Source organism: Ixodes scapularis, unplaced genomic scaffold (assembly GCF_016920785.2).
Source record: "Ixodes scapularis isolate PalLabHiFi unplaced genomic scaffold, ASM1692078v2 PGA_scaffold5__190_contigs__length_132052651, whole genome shotgun sequence".
NCBI classification, from domain to species: domain Eukaryota; kingdom Metazoa; phylum Arthropoda; class Arachnida; order Ixodida; family Ixodidae; genus Ixodes; species Ixodes scapularis.
In genome coordinates, this window is record NW_024609880.1 from 76,299,592 (window position 1) to 76,319,200 (window position 19,609).

The 19,609-nt window shown below is 48.1% G+C and overlaps 1 long non-coding RNA gene across 1 annotated transcript; it reads left to right on the forward strand.

The window, feature by feature from the left end:
• The first annotated feature begins 813 nt into the window (after nucleotides 1–813).
• On the forward strand, nucleotides 814–2,459 carry LOC120836704. Its single transcript, XR_005714725.3, has 3 exons — nucleotides 814–893; nucleotides 1,740–1,978; nucleotides 2,287–2,459. It is a non-coding gene; the product is annotated as an uncharacterized LOC120836704 (long non-coding RNA).
• The last annotated feature ends 17,150 nt before the right edge of the window (nucleotides 2,460–19,609 follow it).

The window sequence follows — 19,609 nt, forward strand, 5'->3', positions numbered from 1 at the left end:
CGGTTTACTTTTTTTTTCTCGTTTATTTATTAGAATGGCTTTGGCATACGTCATCTCGATCACTGTAAGAGGGAGTGTGATGGCATGGCATGAGCGGTTGACAGGAAAATATAGATACCCGATTCAGTATATTTGATTTGGATGTGTGTGTGTGTTTATTGAATGACTGGGGGGGGGGGGGGGAATAGACGGACTGCAGTACCAAACACCTTAAAGGGGCACTCAAGTGCTTTTTGGAGAAGTTTGTTTTTGAAAGCATATTGTTTGTTGGGCTTCAGTCAATGAAAATGACCAGTTATAGACGGCAAGATGCCGAAATAATCTCGCAGCAAAAGAAATACGCAGGCACTATTTCCTCTTGTTGAGTCCATCCTGTGTCCCCACCACCGCCATAAAATTAACCAATAAAAATGGTTAATTTCGTGGAGATTCCGAGTTTACTAATATTGCTTTTTTTAGACACATGCACATTATATTTTGACAACCACGTCAAATCTTAGGGTCTAGGTGACGTAATGCAGCTATTATTGATTGAAAACGAGCGAACTATGTTTTCTCCTTGCCTTGTTACGCGGGAGTGATGTGCCCGCGCGGCGACGCGGCTGCGTCGGCTGCTTCGCTCCGTCGCAACTCCGTCGTCTGCAGGGTTTCTTCCCGATGCTCCCACTTCATCCCGTTCTCGAAGCAAGGTTCGCGAAGACGCGAATGGTTACGTTGCACCGGGCAAGAAAACGGCCACCGAGGACCTACTCCACATTCCTCGTTTCCGTGCGGACACCTGCGAGGCGTTCGCCAGCGGTGACCGTAGTTGTGGACGCCACCAGTCTGCTGTACCGACGCTCCTGCTTACCGTCGCCGACGGGACCGAGCGAGGAACCCGCGAAAAAGTCCTGGTAAGTGTTTGGTGATTTTTGGGAGTTTCAACGTCGCATTGTGCAGCAGTCTGCGTGACATACGTATTCGAAGGGTGTTTTGTAGAAGAGAACCGTGTTTTTCGATCCGCGTAAATAAACTGCGCATCGTAGAAAGCTGAATATCGCTGAGACACTAGTGATGGCGACAGAATGCGAAAGTTTGCGAGCATGACGTTACCTGAATCAAAAGGATACTAATACTTTATTTGTACTCAGTGGGGAAGGATTATCCAAGCGTACAGGGTCACAAAAGGCAATGCTGCCCATACCGGAATGGAGCCGATGTCCACCTAAACCTAAAAACGTCACGATTTTTTTTTTCTTTTAGGACCTAGGTTTTCTCTCTTTTACCACAGACTCGGGTAATTTTGAACATGATCAGCATCTACCAGCTCGCCTGCACACTCATTGTCGTCGTGTTCTGCGGTGCAGTTTATTTACTTGGACCAGAATGCACGGCTCTGTTTTCTCAAACAGCTGCCACATCTCACAAGCAATCCCGGCCTGCCGTTTCCAGCTTCATAACTGAGAACACGCTTCGTTCGCGAGCTTAGAGCGTGTATGCGCAGCCAAAGCGCGGCGAAACGAACGAATGTGCCTGTGCTTGCCGTGCGGGCTTTCAGGAGTGGCTCGCGCATTGAACGGCCAGTGCGCGAGCCACACGGGACGAGCGCAGCGCTCGTCCCGTATGATTCTTCTACGTCCTCGTCTGTTTTTGCTGTTCCCTACGATGAATTCCAACCAACTCGCCCGACTCTCCATTCTTCTAAGTGTTAGAAACCAGGCATTGTGAAAAACATTGTAGTATAAAAGTGCTATTTGCAGGTCCTAGTCTCAGCAGCTAGACTGCTGCATCCTGCAAGGCATAAAGGATCCTAAGGGACTGCGCTGTCGAGATGAATCTCCCTGGTCGTGGAGGAGCCAGTACCGTTGGATACTTTCGACTCTGCCGTCCCCTACTGCAGCAGCGAGGTGCCATACAACTGCATATTTCCTGCTCCCAGCATCATGCCAGACTCTGAGGCGACATACTCTCCATCCAACCCTGCTAAAGGTTTCAAGAGGTAAGCTATGCGTATGTGCGCCTTGAACTTAGAAGTTTGTCTGATCTTTGCACGCCTTGTGCATTTGTTTACCCTCCCTCCGCATGTGTCCACATGCTTGTGCCCCCTTTAATTTTGCCCAGTGACAGTGCTTGCTTGCTTCGTCATCATGTGTTCCTCATGCCTTTTATGCTATCCGTTGCTTGTGTGCCCCTCCTTGTGTTCCGATGCGCCACAGACGAGTAATGAAATACATGCTCTCCGCATATTTTTTTTATGTGCCTCGCGCGTAATACTGCATTGACTTTTCTTTTCATGTGCTGCCACAGACATCCTGAAGAGGCTACACCTTGGCAAAGCAGCTCTCCTGTTGGTCTTTAATAAATGGGGCTTTCATCGAGGAGGTAGACTGGAACTGTATAAACCAAACCCGGGCAACTGTGCATGAGAGCACAAACATTTAACACAAGTTCGATGCCATTCAGACTTACAAAGCTAAACGTATTTTCCAAACTACACTACGGTTTCCCCTCTCATCTGCAACATTGTCTCTTCTCGGTAATTCACGGGTTCATGCCTTGCTAACCTTTGAGGAAACAAATGAAAATAGTTTTAGCCAAAGCCGAATGATTATGCAGAGGTTTGTTCGGACAGTAGAACTTTTGCCAAGCACCAAGAAGCATGCTGGAAGTGCATTTACACACGGCATCTGCAAGAGTAACTGTTGCAGATGCCAAGACATGCGCACTCAGCATTTGCCTATGTCCCCACCATTCTCCTTTGTGCCTTGGCAAAAAGGTTTGATTTCAACCACTGAAAGAAATGTCAGTTATTCATTTACTGGGTAGCTCGTATGTGCATTGAAAAAGCAATAACAAACCTTGCTCCTAAACAGTGTAGTGTACGAGCCTTCCCAGCCAATGTGGCTCTGCAAACCTCACGACAGACTAGTTTCGAAAAGTGTGAACTCGGAGTTTATGTTTTAATAAACGGTACCACGTGACTCGCGGCGAGCTGCTGTCGGTTATGTTGTCGGTAAAACAGCCGGATTCAAAGGATTGTGTTGTTCTGCTCTTAGGGGCTATATAGTGCTGTGATCGCTACTACCCAACCTTGGTGTCACACCACTTCTGAAAAAAGTCACTGTAAAATTGCCAGTAAACTTGCAAAAATGACATCTTGCAGAATATTACCTCATTTAGTAATAACTGTGTCAATATGCATTTAAAAAGAAACCTAAACCTTTTTTCCCTGAAATACAAAATATCAACTTTTAGGTTTGGCAACAGAATATTATTACCGAATGTTTAAAAAAGATAGGCGAAAATTCAGTTCTGTTAAATCCTAAGATTCGGCACCGAATTTTCGATTCGGCAAAAAGTTAGGCCCCTCACTAGTATCTAGTCTCGCTGTTTCAAGATAATCTGCAATTCACAAAATTCATCGAGTCACCCAAAACAAACCATCTTAAAAAAAATGTGCTTCCTCTTGGAGGTCATGAACAGCTATGAATGGGCAATATGCAAAAAAAAACAGTGTCCCCAGTGGTTCAGGTGCACTCTGGGAGCAAGAGACTGTCAATGGGTAGTTTCGGTTTCACTGGGTCGGGCATCTGTTGTGCTATTGTCTTCGCACCACCATTGCTCATGTTGTTGTGGATGCTCCACACTTGCGCACGATGCAGTAAGTACCCTTTTTTTCTCGTTGCTACATATCAATCGCAGCGAATAACGAAACGATTAGGATTTTTTCTGACACGGGGGACGAGCAAAAACACCATAGCGGTGAAGTCAAGTGAATGCAGATTGAATGCCATGCCAGCTTACCGCGTGCATTGGTTTGCAACCTTGAGAACAGCCACTGAGACTAGTACTTTGTTTCTATAACACCCTTGTTTCCGCGGCCAATTTTCACACAGCAACAAAGCAAAGGGCGCAAGTTTGTGCTTGAACGTTCTCGTACAGCGAGCTTCGTCATGTATTGTGTTAGCCCAATTGCAAATAGAGATTGGCGAAGCAAAAGTGTTATCAAATGAGTGCTAGTCTCAGTGGATGTTTTCGAGGTGGCAAACAAATGCACGCAGCGAGCTGGCACAGCATTCGGTGTACGTCGCTCTACGTTCACTTCAGTTCGCCGTTGGAATGTTCTCGCTCAAAACCCGTGCCACCAAAATAAATTGTTTCATTATTCGCCGTGTCAGATTTGTGGCGACAAGAAAAGGGCACTTAGTGCATCGTTCACACGTGTGGAGCAATCCACAACGACATAATGGCAATGTGGAGACGATAGCAGACGACAGATTTACAACTCGGTGAAACCAAAACTACCTATTGACAGTCTCCTGCGCCCAAATTGGGTTGTGTGTATGTTTATACAGCCTAGAACTTGGTCTGCCTCACAGGGGCGACGAGTCTCCCAGCTGTAGATGAGAAATTTAGCCAGTGCGGTACAACCGCTAGCCTGGGGTCTTTAATGTGCATCACGCAGTAGTGATAAACGACCGCACGCCGGTACGATGCTCATCCAGATCGAAACGGGCAGGGGTGGGGCTCGAACATAGGATCCCTGGGGTCTGCAGCGCGAGCTTTCGCTCCACGTGCTCCGAGCTGGTGTGCGCTAGACCACTCGGCCACCGATCCCCCCTCTCCTGCGCCCAGAGTGCACCTGAACCGCTAGGGGCACTGCTATTTTACTTATTGCCCATTGGCTCCAATAGCTCATAGCGTCCGCTGCAGTCAGTTGTAAGGTGAAACGGAGTATGGAAATATTTGCACAGAAGCGCCGCGAAGATGGCAGCTAACAAAACCCCGAGTGTTCTTGGTGAGAAGTTATGCAAATCGACTATAACTTTGAAGTGGGCAATAGTAAGTTGTCACTTGGCTCTCACGGCTAACAATACATTTGTGTGAAGACCGACCATTGGACGATGCAATGTTTACTTTTGTGGTGAGAAAAACATGGTTCTATACCCAGTATAACAAAAACACTTTTATTCAGTCGCACAATCGGGGCACAGGAACCCGGGAAATGTGTCGCTGGCGGTCAGTCCCCCATTGTTTTCACCATGCAGACAAGTGGTCGCCTGTTGCTCTGCCCCAGTCGCAGTCACAACCATAGCATCCACTGCCTATAGGCAGCATACCAGAAGCACCTGAAACAATATCCATTGACTGAATGTAAGAAAAAAAAACACCACTTTAATTAACCACATAAACTGAAGCAATGACCACACTGATCAGATCAGATGTAAGGAGCAATATTCTATACTCTCAAGTGTACACGTCTTGTGTTCGTTTCCCTGGAAAACCAATAATATATTATGCTTCTTTTATGTTCCCTTTCGCTGCGCATGTGATGCATCTGCCAACGAACAGCTAGTCTGCACAACAGATTATAAACGCTGCAAAGAAGTGAGCTTGTACTGTATGCCAAGCACAGCACAAATGTCGAGACAACCTTGCTTCGGAAATATGATCCACCATGAGCTCTGTAAGAAAGCGGAATCTGGTATGGACGGCAAGAAGGTGATTCCAGATTTTTTGCGAAAGAAGCTTCTGTGAAGGAAACAATTCAACCAATTTCGTGAAGTGATCAGTCACGACAGGAAGATACTGATTACTGTACGGATTATGAGGAAACAATCCCATTACAAGTCGCAGGAAACAATCTGCCAAGGAGAGTGGCTTCCGATTGGTTGACTAAATCCTGGTAGGAGACCTTCGCGTGGCTTTGACTTCTGACATCCTGGGCAAGTGTGGGCATACTTCGTACATCCTGCCTGATTCCTGATCAAGTCTCGACATGACGTTACTTATTGCAAGTAATGCTGCTGCTGTGACCTGATGAGGCTGAATCATGGAAGTGACTGATGAACGGCGTTCGAAGTTTCACAATCCTGAAAGGCGAGCCATGGGCGGCATCGTCTGCTTGAATAATGTAGCTGAGAAGAAGTCCATTCTCTCTCAGCAAATATGAGTCGTACCGACCGTTGCTCTCGGTGCGGCCTACCCTTTGTTTTGCAAGCTTCTCACACACCTGTAGACGGAGCTCCCCAACATCAGTCGGCCACAATGCCAGTTATTCGCACCAATGCATCTTCGTCCTGAGGGGGAAGGACCTGCAAAGGACCATACGAGAGCACATCTGCCGCAACAAAACTCCCTCCTTGTATATAGTGGCTTAGTGGTATGCCTGCGATGTCGGAGCTCATTGTGCAAGACGTCCGACTAGATTCCGCAAATTATTCGGCCAGGAGAACACTTGATTTGTCTGAATTTGAAAGTATGTGCCATTGAGATACATGTTAAATTTTTTTAGGGCAAAAATAATGGCGAGACACTCCTTTGCATTGCATAATAGTAGTGTTTGGCCGCTGTCGGCATGCGGCTGGTGAAGGTAACTGGCCGAAGAACACCGTTGTGTTCCTGAAGCAGGACTGCACCAAGGCCAGAGTCGCTGGCAGCAGTTTGATCAACAAACGGGTTAAAGAGACCCGGAAACTAACGAAGCAAAGTCGATGATTGCCTTCGAGAGCCAAGGAAAAGCGTCTTGTTGCTTTTGTCTCCAATGCCAATTTTCTCTTTTGCACAAAAGCAAATGCAAAGGGTTAGCTATCCTGGCGCAGTGTGGGACGAGTTGGCAATAACATCCAATCAATTCTAGAAGGCATTGCAAGCTCTTGACGTCTTGCGGCTGCGGGCAATTGGTTATTGTGCACATCATGCCCCGATTGGGGTGAAAAACTCGAGTTAACAGCAAAGCCAAGAAGGTTCATTTTCTTTTCAGGGTGAACTGTCAAGTTGGCATATTGCATTTGCTCGCGAGCAATCATAAAATGTTCGAGGTATTTCTTGAAAGATTGGGGAAAATGACGCCATTCATGTACGCCATCACAAACTTGCTCTTTGTATCATCGACACCAATGTCCATTCGATGATGAAAGGTATCCGGCAAATTTGAAAGGCTCGAACACTCCGCTGTAACAGGTGAAAGCGGTTGTCGAAACCTCCTCTGGGTCTATCTCGATTATCCTAGACTGCAGTCAAGCGTTGTGAACACTTTCGTGTTTTTGATCGCGTACATGATCAAGTCGATCAAGGGAAACTGGTATGAATCTCTCACCGTGACAGCGTTGGGGCTGTGACGGGAGAAGCCCAATGACTAGGGGAGTTGCAAACAGCTCCGGTGTCGATCCACTCCTGTAGTGCTGCATTCAGGAGAGCTCGTACATGGACGATGAGGGGCTTTGGGTTGCACCGCAGTTGGTCGAGCTTCGCCAGTCTCGATTCGATGCAGCAGCACATCAGTCTTTCCCGGAACTTCCGTGTAGTACTTTGGTGGAAATGGCTGCAAGATGCTCTCTAGCTGTTGCTTTTGTTTCCTGGATGCTGGACACACCTGCAGGGCGTCTTAGACACCGGCAGGAAAGGCTGCAGCAAGCCTTGCTGTATAAAGAGCCGGGAGAGTTGCGCCGGTAATGCAATCCTCTCGCCTCGTGAAGGGGGTCACATCCAGCTGGATGTCCATCCGGCCAATAGCCGCCAACATCAAAGTCGAGCAAACGTTTTTCGCCTGCAATAAAATCTCCACCAAAAGGTAATTGGCACGTTCAATCCTGGCAGATAAAGAAAATGCTAGCGTGCCTCTTCGTCGAATAGAATGCCGAGCCTTGCAGCGCACTGCAGAAGTGTATTTTAGGAACAAAGCGGTTCTTTTTTTTGTTTTGCATAGCTCAAAAAAGTCTCCAATAAACAAACTTTCTGCTCCGTTATCAAGAAGGGTGGCAAAGGGAACAGCAAGTAGACAAAGTGTCATGTGAGGCTCGATGTACTGATCTGTACGTCGTATGCGACACAGATGAGAGAAGTGCTGGCGACTCGCTCATTCCGACGCTGGAACTCGCTGCCGCCGGCCCAAGCTGGCGGCAGCGAGATCTCCAAGTTCAGCGTCGCGGGCCCTGTTGGTTTCCCTGGTTCCTCTGGCCCCGGCACCACCAGTGCAGGCATTGGCTGCGAGAACGGCCACGCTGTCCGTAGTTGTAGCAGGAACTGGGCTGCCAACGGTCTTCTGCCGCTCTATTTCCCATGTTACCCCAGTCTCTCCAACACTGGCCGCTGCCTCTCAACTCTACTAGTTCATTCCCTCATTGCCAGCCACCTCTCGGCCCGAGCTTGGGAATTTGTTGGCCGTTTAATGATCTCGAACGCGGTTAGGCAGCCGGCCTTCGCCGTGGGGAAACTGCAGCCAGCCGCTTGAGAAGGTCTGCAGCATCTGCGGCAAAATTTCGCTCTGGTGCGGGCCCTCGGGGGGAGGGGGAGCAACTCCAGCTGCCTGGCGCTTCCCTGGATTAGGAATTTAGACTCTTGACGACCCAGCTTGTTGTAAAAACATTGGACCTCCCGACGACAGTCAAGGGGGTTCAGGGCGAGGGGCAAGTAGGCGAGGTTGGCACAGACCCTTTTAGGAAGGTGTCGAGTCGTAGTTGCTTGTTCTCGGTTGACGCATGTGCACAGGACGGCTCGGAGGCTTCTGCAGCTGGGGGCAGGAAGCCTGTAGTCCACGCAAGCCGCGATGGTTTCCTACATGAGGTCTTCAATGGTGTCGTAGTTGGACCCATGAAGACACGTGTTGTAACAAGGGTGGCTGACGAACAATGCGAGTAACCCTCTGCGACTCGAGAGCAGCTTGCACTGCTCGGTTGAGCAGTTCCTGCATGACCCGAATATGCTCCACAAGGCCTTCTTCTGGGTTCTGTGTACGACACTCGATTTGCCACCGGACTCGGGACTCGTACCCCAGCGCCAGGAACTCCTCTCGGAAGCTGCGGCGGAACGCCTCAAAAGATGGAAATTGAATGACTAATACCCATGCCACACGGGCAACTCGAATGCCATTTACAGCGAATGACATTCGTGTGATTGATGAATCGGCTCGCAATGTCGCGGGTGGAATGCCCCACGCTCGGAGTGTCGCATGCTGATTGGCCGATCGTTCAAATGTCATTCGTTGTAAATGGCATTCGAGTTGCCCGTGTGGCACGGGTATAAGGCCATACGCACGACATTGTGCACCTTGACCGGAAGTGGCCATACGCACGACGCAGAGAGCTCACACTGGACAAAGCGTGTATCACTGGGAGCTCGCTAACCCCCCGCCTGCGTTCACGTCGCTTCGCTGCGACAGTATGCGGCTGCTAATTACAAAACTACCGTATTTACTCGAGTAATAGCCGCACTGTTTATGAAGAAAACCTGAGGGTTCGCTTTTCTGCGGAGCAGGCAGATTGCCAATCAGCGCGATCGACGGCATGGTTCCAGCTGTTTACAGGACAGAGATAATGTTTTCGTGCAAAGGTACCTGTAAAGATTGCACTTGTATCGAGAATTGTGTTCTCGATCTGGTTATTCGCTGTGTTATTTATGCGCAACGCAATGATTGGCTGTATGTGTGTTTTGTGGAAAAGTAGACGGGAGGTTCTTGTTCATATATAGTGCGGCTATTACTCGAGTGAATACAGTATTAGCCAATTGGCCCCCCCCCCCCCCTTTTGCGGCGTCCAGCCGACAACCACAGCTCTGCTGTTCCCCATGCACCCCCGGAAAGGGAGGACCATACCATTTAGTTGAGCGAAGTTTCGTCGAAAACATTCATTATTTTTCACTATTAATCATAAAAATGTAAATATTGCTAAATGCCTCAACAAAACCATGTTTGAGAGAAAAAAAAAAGGGGTCTGCTGCGTACGAGGAAGACGCGTTACCCCTATGCTACTTTACAGCTTCGGGAATCTTGTTTTGACAGTTAGTTTTGTTCGAGAACCAAAACGTTTCGCGTCGTGCGTATAGCCATTTTCGGTCGAGGTGCAGTCAATTAGAATCTGCAACGCCCACCATCGTCTCGCACTCGCCGGCAAGGCAAGAGGGAAGATCCGCTTCAGCACGTAGGCATCCGAGGCGCTACACGTCCGTGGCGCTCGACGCTCTTGCGTAGACGCCTAGCACCACCACGAAGTCGGCGACGAACTTGCGGTCGTCGAGTTCCTCTGGCTCGCGCTTCCGCTGGCCGCCGGTCCCGCCCGTGACGGCTGCTAAATGCTTCATCACCAACTCGAGGGCGGTAGACATACGGTCACTGCAGGGTCATTGAGGGCCAGGATCTCAGTCGACGACGGACCGAAGCCCAACTCCGACTCCGTGTCGCTGGAGGAGTCCTCATCCTCGGCTCGCAGCTTGGGAGGCATGGGCAAGAAAACTAAAACGCGCGGCAAACAAGACAAAAAACAATAAACAGACACGTGAAGCGAACATTAAAAAAAGCAATTGATCGCTAAGTGTTTTCTATTGAAAGGTATCCCGTGCGGACGTGCGACAAGAAAAACGGGCGCCGATGAGTGGAACAGTGTCGACGCCGATTGCAAGTTTCACGATCGGTAAGTCGTACTCACTTGTTCCTTGTCGCCCCGCATTTTCTTCTACCCATAGTGGCGCCTATTGTGTAAAGCGAGTCATAGCCCACCCCGGCTGAGGCACAGCGAGTCGAAATCCAAGTGGTTCGTCACGCAGCGCGCCGGCCCTGCTGCTTGCGTACGGCGGCAGAGTACACCCGGCGGCAGACAACCTGACGACGATCTCCATCGGCATGCAGCAACCGCACTGGCACCTTGAAACAGAAAACCGGCATCAATTATACATCCGAGTTTTACAATAAAAAGCGTATCACCTATCAGTCCGTGCGGAGCCGCTGCGTTCCGTCGCCGAGTGCGTTCTTCTCTTTTGAGTCCGGAGTCCGGTGTCGATGCCGAAGACGCTTCGCTGGCTTCGCACCACCGTGGAATGCCGTCGTCTACGTTTGCGGCGCGTTCGAGGCGTCGGCGTCGCGCGTAGGAGCGGCGTCGCACGGGATGAACCTGATATCTGACGTCCGCCGAAGAATTTCCGTACGACCGACACTACCGACACCACATTCGATAAACGTTTTCAAATGAGTCCGTCCAATACGCGCACGTTCGAAAAAATCAGTCCGCCGAATACGCGCGCATTTCAAAATCAGTCCGCCGGGTCTCGTGATTGGCTGGCGCACGCCCTTCCCTGCTGCCTTCCCGTCCGACAGCGCCCCTGACGGCGTGCGCCTAGGCGCAGAACACCGATCTTTGATTGGATTTTTAATAGGGAAATCGGTCGCCTTTGAATGTAATTTTAGGATTTTTAGGATGCTTAGAGCCCGTGGATTGCGGTATGACAATAAATAGACAATCTCAGAATCCACTTGTGTGCTCCTTTAAGTAACGCGTTGCGTGGCGATCATCTCATGGTTGCTCTAGATCCAATCAAATCGCTGCATTAGCGGCTAAAAATGCAAAAGAACGAATCGAGGCGCGAGAGGTATAAACATAAAGGTTTGCTTAACTTTGTGCGAAAGCGTTCTGGCTACACTTTTATTCCAGTACCATATAGAAAATTTCCCAAAAGACTATTATAATACGTGTACCCTCCTTGTGTAGTTTGAGCATAAAAAAAACATAAAATAAAAAAGGCGGAAAAAAAGAATGCGATGAGGATGATGTTGATGATTTTAAAAATGACGTATAGCTACCGTTTTAATTGTACTCTCATCAAACATGCGTCAGCTGAATCCGGAAGAAACTAAGGACCGGCTTGCTTTTTGAAAACGACAAGATAGTTTTTTGTTTTTTGTTTTTTTGGTTGGTGTGGGAAGTTGACAAAAAGCTGTGCGGCGTCTGGGTCAATGTATACGTATATTTGCATTTTCAGCGAGTCCAAGAATGAGCTCATCTACACCGTAAAGAACGCGCGCGCGCACACATACAAACACACACAAACAAGTCTATTGAATTTGTGGGAACTTCGGCCCACTTTAATACTCCTTCACACGTGCCTGCTCAAGTGCTGTAGCAAAAAAATATGAAATTAAGTACACGTAGAGCAGGGTGTCGTAAAAGGGCACTTGGCAACTCAGAAAGGCACCTTAAGCAAAAAAAAAAAGAAAAAAAAAAGAAAAAACTTACGGCCAGCGCAAGAAACACAAACCCGAAAGGCAAAAGGCAAAAAAATATAATCAAAACTTTGCGCTCTGACACTTGAACAGTATGCAAACAACAGTAGATCTCGTATATACGAACACGTTGCATGAGAACATTCGGACGTCTGCGGGCTTTGTGAATGCGCGCCGAAGTTCCACGAAAACAGTATGCAAATAACAGGCGACCCATAAAATACAACAGAAGGCGAAAAAAAAAAAAAAGGTGGCTAAAAGGGCGCTTCATATTGAACACGCAGCAGCGCAAGCGAGTAACTTCTTGCCAACTCGTCGGACGGAAAGCCTGCAAAGTCGAAGAGCGGCACGGAGGGATGCTCGAAGAACGACAATGCTTGTTTACTCCGAACCTATATCGAAGGGGATTCCCGCTTCGACGGTTGCGTCCATGCGTGTCCCGCCCAACTTGTACTCAACTCGCAAATGTTCGTCCTCTGAACAGAACCGTCTGTATACATACGTACACTATATGTATATCGTATTAAAAAAAAAATGTTAGACAGTTTTTTTTTTTTTTTGAAGTTGACTTGAATGGTATTCTACAGTGGTGCCTGCCAGCGCGACATACGCAGACGGGAAAATTTTAAAGTGTATCTCTCTAAGGCCGTCTGTATGGCGCCGTTGGCTTCGAACCTTAGAGGCAGGAGCACGCATGTGCGATGGTGCGTGTATGCCCAGATGGCGTGTGCGCGGAATGCGGCTGGTGTGTTTGAGGAGTGAAAAAAAAAATAAAGAAAACCGGTACGAGTTGCTGTTGTGCATGGAGTGAGCAAAGTATGTTGTTGTCGCGGCGTTCTAGGGTTATGCACCCTTTGTGTGGGACCGCGGACGTATACCGCTTATAGAGAAGAACATGGGACCTCTTCGCCTTATTCGAATATTCTTCGAAAGGCGCGTTTCTTCGCATGGTTGGTTTCCTCGACGACAACTTCACTCCGTTCCGCGAGCACCATATTTGTTTTGTCCTCAAGCTGTGCTATCTTTTGAACGCGTCAATTCAAACTAGATGTACATTGCGAAGCGGTTAAAAACCCCTTCTCTCGATCGCAGTTAAATTTGAAGCGCGTTTGATCACGAAAGCGTGCGGATCCGCATTGCGGTTAAGTTCGAACGCCAGTGAGGAAGCGGTTTAAGGTAGTGGTGTCTGAGCGTCCTTTTCTATGCAATCTGTCTTATCGACCGAATTCTATAAAAGAAAACGTAATGTTGGAGTGTTACACTTAAAGAAATAGATAAAGTAAACAGGCCTAGAGGGACCATTTCAAACAAACTTAAGAAGGATACCCCGACGGGAATCAAACCCGCGACCAAACGAGGAACAGCTGCGCGGAGCGCAGCCGTGTGTGGCAGCAAGCTCTGCTTCAAATCCCGTGAAAAAGTACCTAATAACAGGTGAGCTAACGTCACATCTCGTGCAGGTGTGTAATTTGCGCTCAAAACATTTCGTTTTTCCCGGTCATCGTTAGCATGATTATATATCTCGCGTAATTGTTTGCTTTTTCGCCCTAAAGCTCTTCCGCACTTTGTACTTGTAAACGTCCAAGCCGGTTAGGTGTATAGTGGTAAAATAAAGTTATGTATGACTGTCCCACTTCTTCCTCTTCTTTCAAGGTAAAAAGGAATGAAAAAATACATAAATACAGAATACAACACGTGTAACAAGTCTTTCTGTGCTGCACTATATACACACTACCTACTACACGGATTGAGCTCGTGTACATGCAACACAGATTGAGCATGTAATCTCGAGTTGTTCATTACCTAAGTTCCCATTGATAAAAACAAATGTCGACGAGTTGCAAAAGCAACGCGTCGACATTTGTAAATTAAGAAGGTCTCACAAAATGATTTCGCGGAGCACGACAGGCCAAAAAGAAAGGAAAAAAGATAAAAAGAAAAAAGGGGTCAACCGGTCATATAAGAAAACCTACATCCTCGTTTCCGCCTAAAACTCAACTTGAGTAGGAGCCAATGAAAGGAATGGCCACAATCTCGAGCGCGTCTTCGAAATAATATCCGATCGCAAAGTCCCGAGCGCCGCTGCAACGCGGACCATGTTTGAACAGCTTTATTAATATTCATCCCGAGGGACTAGATTTGATTCACCCCTCCGCCTTTCCCACTTTTTTTTTTCTTCTTCCCCATCACCCATCTCCACGGGGAGGCCACACATTGACCCAGGTTCTCAGCCGCCCCCCCCCCCCCCCTTCTTCAGAGCGATGCTTTATCCAAAATCCCCATTGGGGAACTGCCTTCCATACACTCCCTTCTATTCCCCGTTCGCCCCTAAGCTGACGGCGCAGCGAAAGCCACGAGCGCGTTGGACGAGTCAGACGTCGACCTTTCCCGACGTAATAAAGCTCTCGCCGACACCCTCGCGCAGAGAACGGGGTCAGGGGAGGAACGGGAGGTGGTTGATTGGTTAAGCAAGCGTGTACTTCCCACCGCACTATCAACTTGGCGGTGAACGGAGTAAACGTTGAAACTCCCTATTTCTGTTTTTTTTTTCTTTCTTTCTTTCTTTCCACCCTCGAAACAGACGGGACCCTTCCCTAGGTGGGCAGGGGAGGGCTGTGATGTGTCTTTCACGGCCTTCTGTTTGCTGTCAATCTCAAAGCCAGGTCTCCTCACCCTTCGCGTTTTTTTTTTCCAATCTAAAACTGTATGTCTAAACCCACTTTTTCTTTTCTTTTTTTTTTTTTTTTTTTGGGGGGGGGGGGGGGGGCAGGGTAGTTATTATCATTCGTTCTCGTTCTCACTTTAGAGCAGCGGCGGTCCCTGATCGTGTAATACGAGCCGTCGGTTTAGACCCCCCAGCGTGTCAGTGTAGTGTCCTTCTGTCTCCTCCTCTCTTTTTATGTGCATGTTGCGCGACGCTTGGCGTCTCGACATCCGATCCGTTTTCCCTAACGTCACAAAAGCCTCGATTGCGTTTTACGGGGTTTCGACACACACTGGTTGTTGCACACGCCTCGGTGCGCTTCATTTTCATATTGTCATTTATTTGACCACCATTCTCCCCTCTCTTTCTCTTTTTAGTTTTCTTTATATATATATAAACTTTGGTTAGAAGGCGTTGGTAACGAAACCTGCTGGAAGCCTCGGACTGACAGATGACGTTTCGCTAAGGAACTTCGTTATATTGGCTCCTTTAAAAACAAGCGAGCGAGTTGAACTGAATGGTTTTAAGGTGAAGCCCCACCCTCGCTTTAGTGTAGTTCTAGACCAACAGATGGCAATGGGATCGCCTTCCCAGACCTGTGCAGAAACGCTATAAATCGTGGGTTGTGGTGCTTTGATAGAGTGTGGTATCCTTCTTTCTCCTGAAGTTAGCGTCCCTGGATGTTCGCTTGCTTCTGGATGCGCAAGCTTTTTGTGGAACGCGTCCCGGCAGCACCAGTTCTCGTGCAAAAGAAGCAGTTGCATATGCTATGAGCAACATTGGCTATGGACTCGCGTCTTCGGCAGATATGGCCAGAACAAAACGGGAAAATCGTCCTGATCTAATGGACAGGCACATGCACGACAATAGAACCGCCGCGTCGAAAAATTTAGATTATTGATGCTTATTAATCACCCAGGTGATCTCGAACCCAATTACACATATTTAAACGTGCACGGTCACATCCGTATGACGTGACCAACGTTGGACGGGTCGGCCGTGTTGTTGTACATGTGTTTGGCGCTTTGAAGATTTCCACACACACCAGACACACACACACACACACATAAAAAAAGAAGAAACGTGACGACGTAAGAAACGTGGGTTTCCGTGATTTGAGCCCTTTTCGTTTCGATCTGGATGAGCATCGTACCGGCGTGCGGTTGTGGATCACTACTGCGTGGTGCACGTTGAAGACCCCATATTAGCGGTTGTACTGTACTGGCTTAATTGCTCATGTACAGCTGGGAGACAAGTCGCCCGTTGAGGCAGACTAAGTATAGGCTGTATAAACGTACGCGCATCACAATTCTGTTTGTTTGGTTCCGAGCTAGTGTAATATATAGGGGGTGATACATGACTCGTGTGTAGACGAACGCCTCGATGGTCATGTGGAGCTCATATTCCTTGTGACCTCGACTGCGTCTCGTAACGCGCCTGTTGTGTACCTAATTAATTTGGCGTATGATGTGTCCTATCCACACATCGACTTTGCCATTCTGTTAGAGATGAAACCCGAGAGCTTTAATAGTTTACTTTTCTGGAATGGGTTTGCCCTCTATTCGAGGTGTATGAGGTCTCTATATGTTTCGGCTTTCTTGCCTCTATCGATGGTAACAACGACATGTCATCCCCGTATAGAATGTGGTATAGGCCGGGAATTGCTGCCAGAGCCTGCGAGAGGTCTTTTAGAGACAAATTAAAAACAATGGGAGAGAGAGGATGGCTTCTTGAAGCACACCCGCGGTGGGTGTGTATATTTGAGAAGAGTAGTCATCTTCTTGTATCTGTATCATGCGGTTCGGCAGGAAGGCTGCTATCTAGTCGTACATCTTTCCCCCACGCCTCGTGTCAATGAGGTTATCCGTCAATGAGGTTATCCAGAATGGCGCGGCGTGAGACGTTGTCAAATGCTTTATGTAAATCTGTCCCCGCTATCGTGCGTAAAGGCGATGTGCTGGGGTATTTCTAGATATCATCGTGTATGCGCATCATTGTGTCCGGTGTGCACACGTGCTTGCGGAATCCAATCGTAGTGTAGCGTAGTACGTTGGTGTTGTCTAGATGCCATCCTAGTCGATGTAGGGCCATCTTCTTCATCAGCTTGCCTGTGCACAATGTGAGGGAGATAGATCGGAGATTGATGATGTTATCAGGTGTTTTGCCTGGTTTCAATATGAGGATCACGAGCGCCTCTTTCCATTCCTGTTGAAGACTGTCCTTGTCCCATGCCTCGTTAATATGGTGAAGGAGTGAGTCCAAGTAAGTTTCCGGGAGGTTTAAGAGCATCGCGCAAGTGATCTTGTCCATGCAAGGGGTGGTGCTTCGTTTTAGTTTATGGAGAGCCGATAATAGTTCGCTCATGGTAAAAAGGAGAGTTGATCCCTCTGGATTGGTCCCGGAGTGTTTCGGGGGAGGGGGGGGGGGGGGGTAAAAAAGAATGGGGTTTTTTGTTGCTAGAATAGTTGCTGAATGTCTTTGGCGAGATCGTTGTGTGTTTTGTTGGTGTGCATTTGTAATTTCGTCATAGTGTGTCTTGATTTGGATCGGCCTAGTAGGGTACGCAGGATTTGCCATACTCGCGGCGTGTGTAGATTACCGTTCAGCTGGTCACATATTTGTAGCCAGTTCTCTGTGGCAAGTAAGTGAGCATAGTCCTGCGCTTCCTCGGTTATGGTTTAGATGAATTTTTTCAGTCGTCGATTGTTCTTGTTTTTCCGCCATTTCTGAACCATCCTGTGACGTTTGTCCCAAAGGTTGACAAAGTGAGAGTCCACGTACCGCGGGCTATCGTTTGTGTGTGCTTGTTGTGCGCGTTGTGTACTGCCTCTAACCAAGCGAAAAGTGTGACAGGTGCCTAGGTGGTGGATTCTAGTTCTTCTAGAACTCGGGTTCATTTTGCGATCTTGGTGCGGGGCCACCGGTTTGGCGTGCTGCGGACCCTTGAAAAATGTTAAGGTAGTCAGTAGTACGCAGTGGTCACTGCCCAACGTCTCCAAGGAGCTCTCCACGAGACTGTAGGGTTACCTCTGTACCACGTTATCCGAATTAATGTCGTGCTCGTCACTGTTTTCCATGCTTATAGGTAGTGCGGTGTCGTTTTTGAAGAGAAAACTGGCTGTCAGACATGAATACCTCGAGTTTTTGCCCGTTGGGTGTTGTGTGTGTGCTGTCCTATGTGGTGTTGTGGCTGTTGAAGTCACCGGCCACGAGCTTCAACAGCCAGCTGAGAGATGCGCTGTGGTGACTAGGCAGCCAATAAGTGTTCGTAATTATTGTGTCCTTGGAGTTTGTACCCAGGAGGAATTGAACAGTGACGTGTTGCTGTGTTGTTGTATTAATGTAAGACATGTCGATCTGCACGGCAGCTACATGATCAGCGACGTACGTGGCCACGAGGGGGCGGAGGGGGGGGGGGGGGGTAGTGGTGCCGGTGGGTGAGGTTTTGTCACGTCGGGTAAGGCCGGGTTGCGCAAAGAGCTGATAGCCTGGGAGAGTTATCGACCCGTTTGTTTCTTGTAGGAGAATGACGTCCTGTTTGACTGCAACATTTTGAATTTGGTATATGAGGATTTTTGTTTTTTGCGTTTTAGGCCGCGACAGTTACATTGCCAGATAGTTGTTTGTTTTTTCTGGGGTGTAGGTGTAAGCAGCTGTGTTGCATTGGGTGTAGGTTGCTTAGCTACCGTGTGAGAGTGGGGTGCTGGCCGCTGCCTCGGAAATGACGATCGGCTATCTGGAGTGTTGGGGGGTGTCATGTGTGGGTGTTTTTAGGGCCATTTCGTCCCTATCGAGAGTTGCCTGAACGTTGACTAGGATCGCATCGAACTGTTCTGTTTCGTTGGGTGAGGTGAGCGACTTCTTAGAATGGATGCTTGGGCGAGTTGGATATTCATATTGTAGAAGAAGCGCTAAAGTAGACTCACTCACCCTCACACACACACTCACACCAGAAAAACGGTCACTCACGTCGCGCTGACTTTCAACTCAAATTGTATTTTCGTCTTTTTTCGTTTTTCTTTTACCCGTATTAAATTAGTCATCTCACTTCGTTCTCTTCTGTACAAAACAATTAGCAATGACTATCGCACATTACCTTCGAGAATCAAGATATAACAATTCTTTTTCCGTCAGCGTTATGGATGGACTACTAACACAGGTGTCACTCCTTTTTATGATGTTAGCTGCCTCTATTATCTCACGTGTGAACTGATGATGGTTCTTTCCGATTATGGTACTATTTTTGAACTCCGCCGCGCACCCACAATCACGGCAGTGAAAGCCCAAAAGTCCTGAGTTTGCTAATCGGGTGTTGTTGTTGTGTTCCCTTAACCTGTCATTAATACATCTTCCAGTTTGCCCTTTGGACTGTTTGCCGCATGACAGGGGAAAGGAATAAATCACTCCTTATGAGCAGAGTATTATGGGGTTCTATGCTTTTTAGTGCAGACGGTATTAGTTTTTGGTATGGCGTTAACTTTTTTACATAGGCCTGATAGTTTGATGGGGGCGGAAAAGACTACATCGATATTTGCGCGATTCCCAATCTTCTTCAGGTTATGAGAAATGTTATGAATGTAGAGGATGACTACCGGTCTCTGGTTACAGAATCTTTCGCGTGGCTTGCAGGATCTGATTTGACCTTTTTTAATCTGTTTAAGGAGACTTCCGGCGACTGAAGTTAATATATGTTCCGCGAGGCTTTGCATGAGTGCACCGTGCTTCTCCATGGTTTAATTTAGCTAACTTAAATTGTTTTGCATGTGGACTATGGTGGCTTTGATTTGTTGCAATTCGGCGAGGATGGGTTTAGTGTTTGGAGTGGTTCTGGGGAGTATGGGGAGTGTGGGGAGCGCAATTGGCGGCGTGTGTGGCCGGGTTGTGTGTGGCTGAAGGCCTGCCTGCCTAGCCGTGACAATGTTGTCCGTCATGGGGGC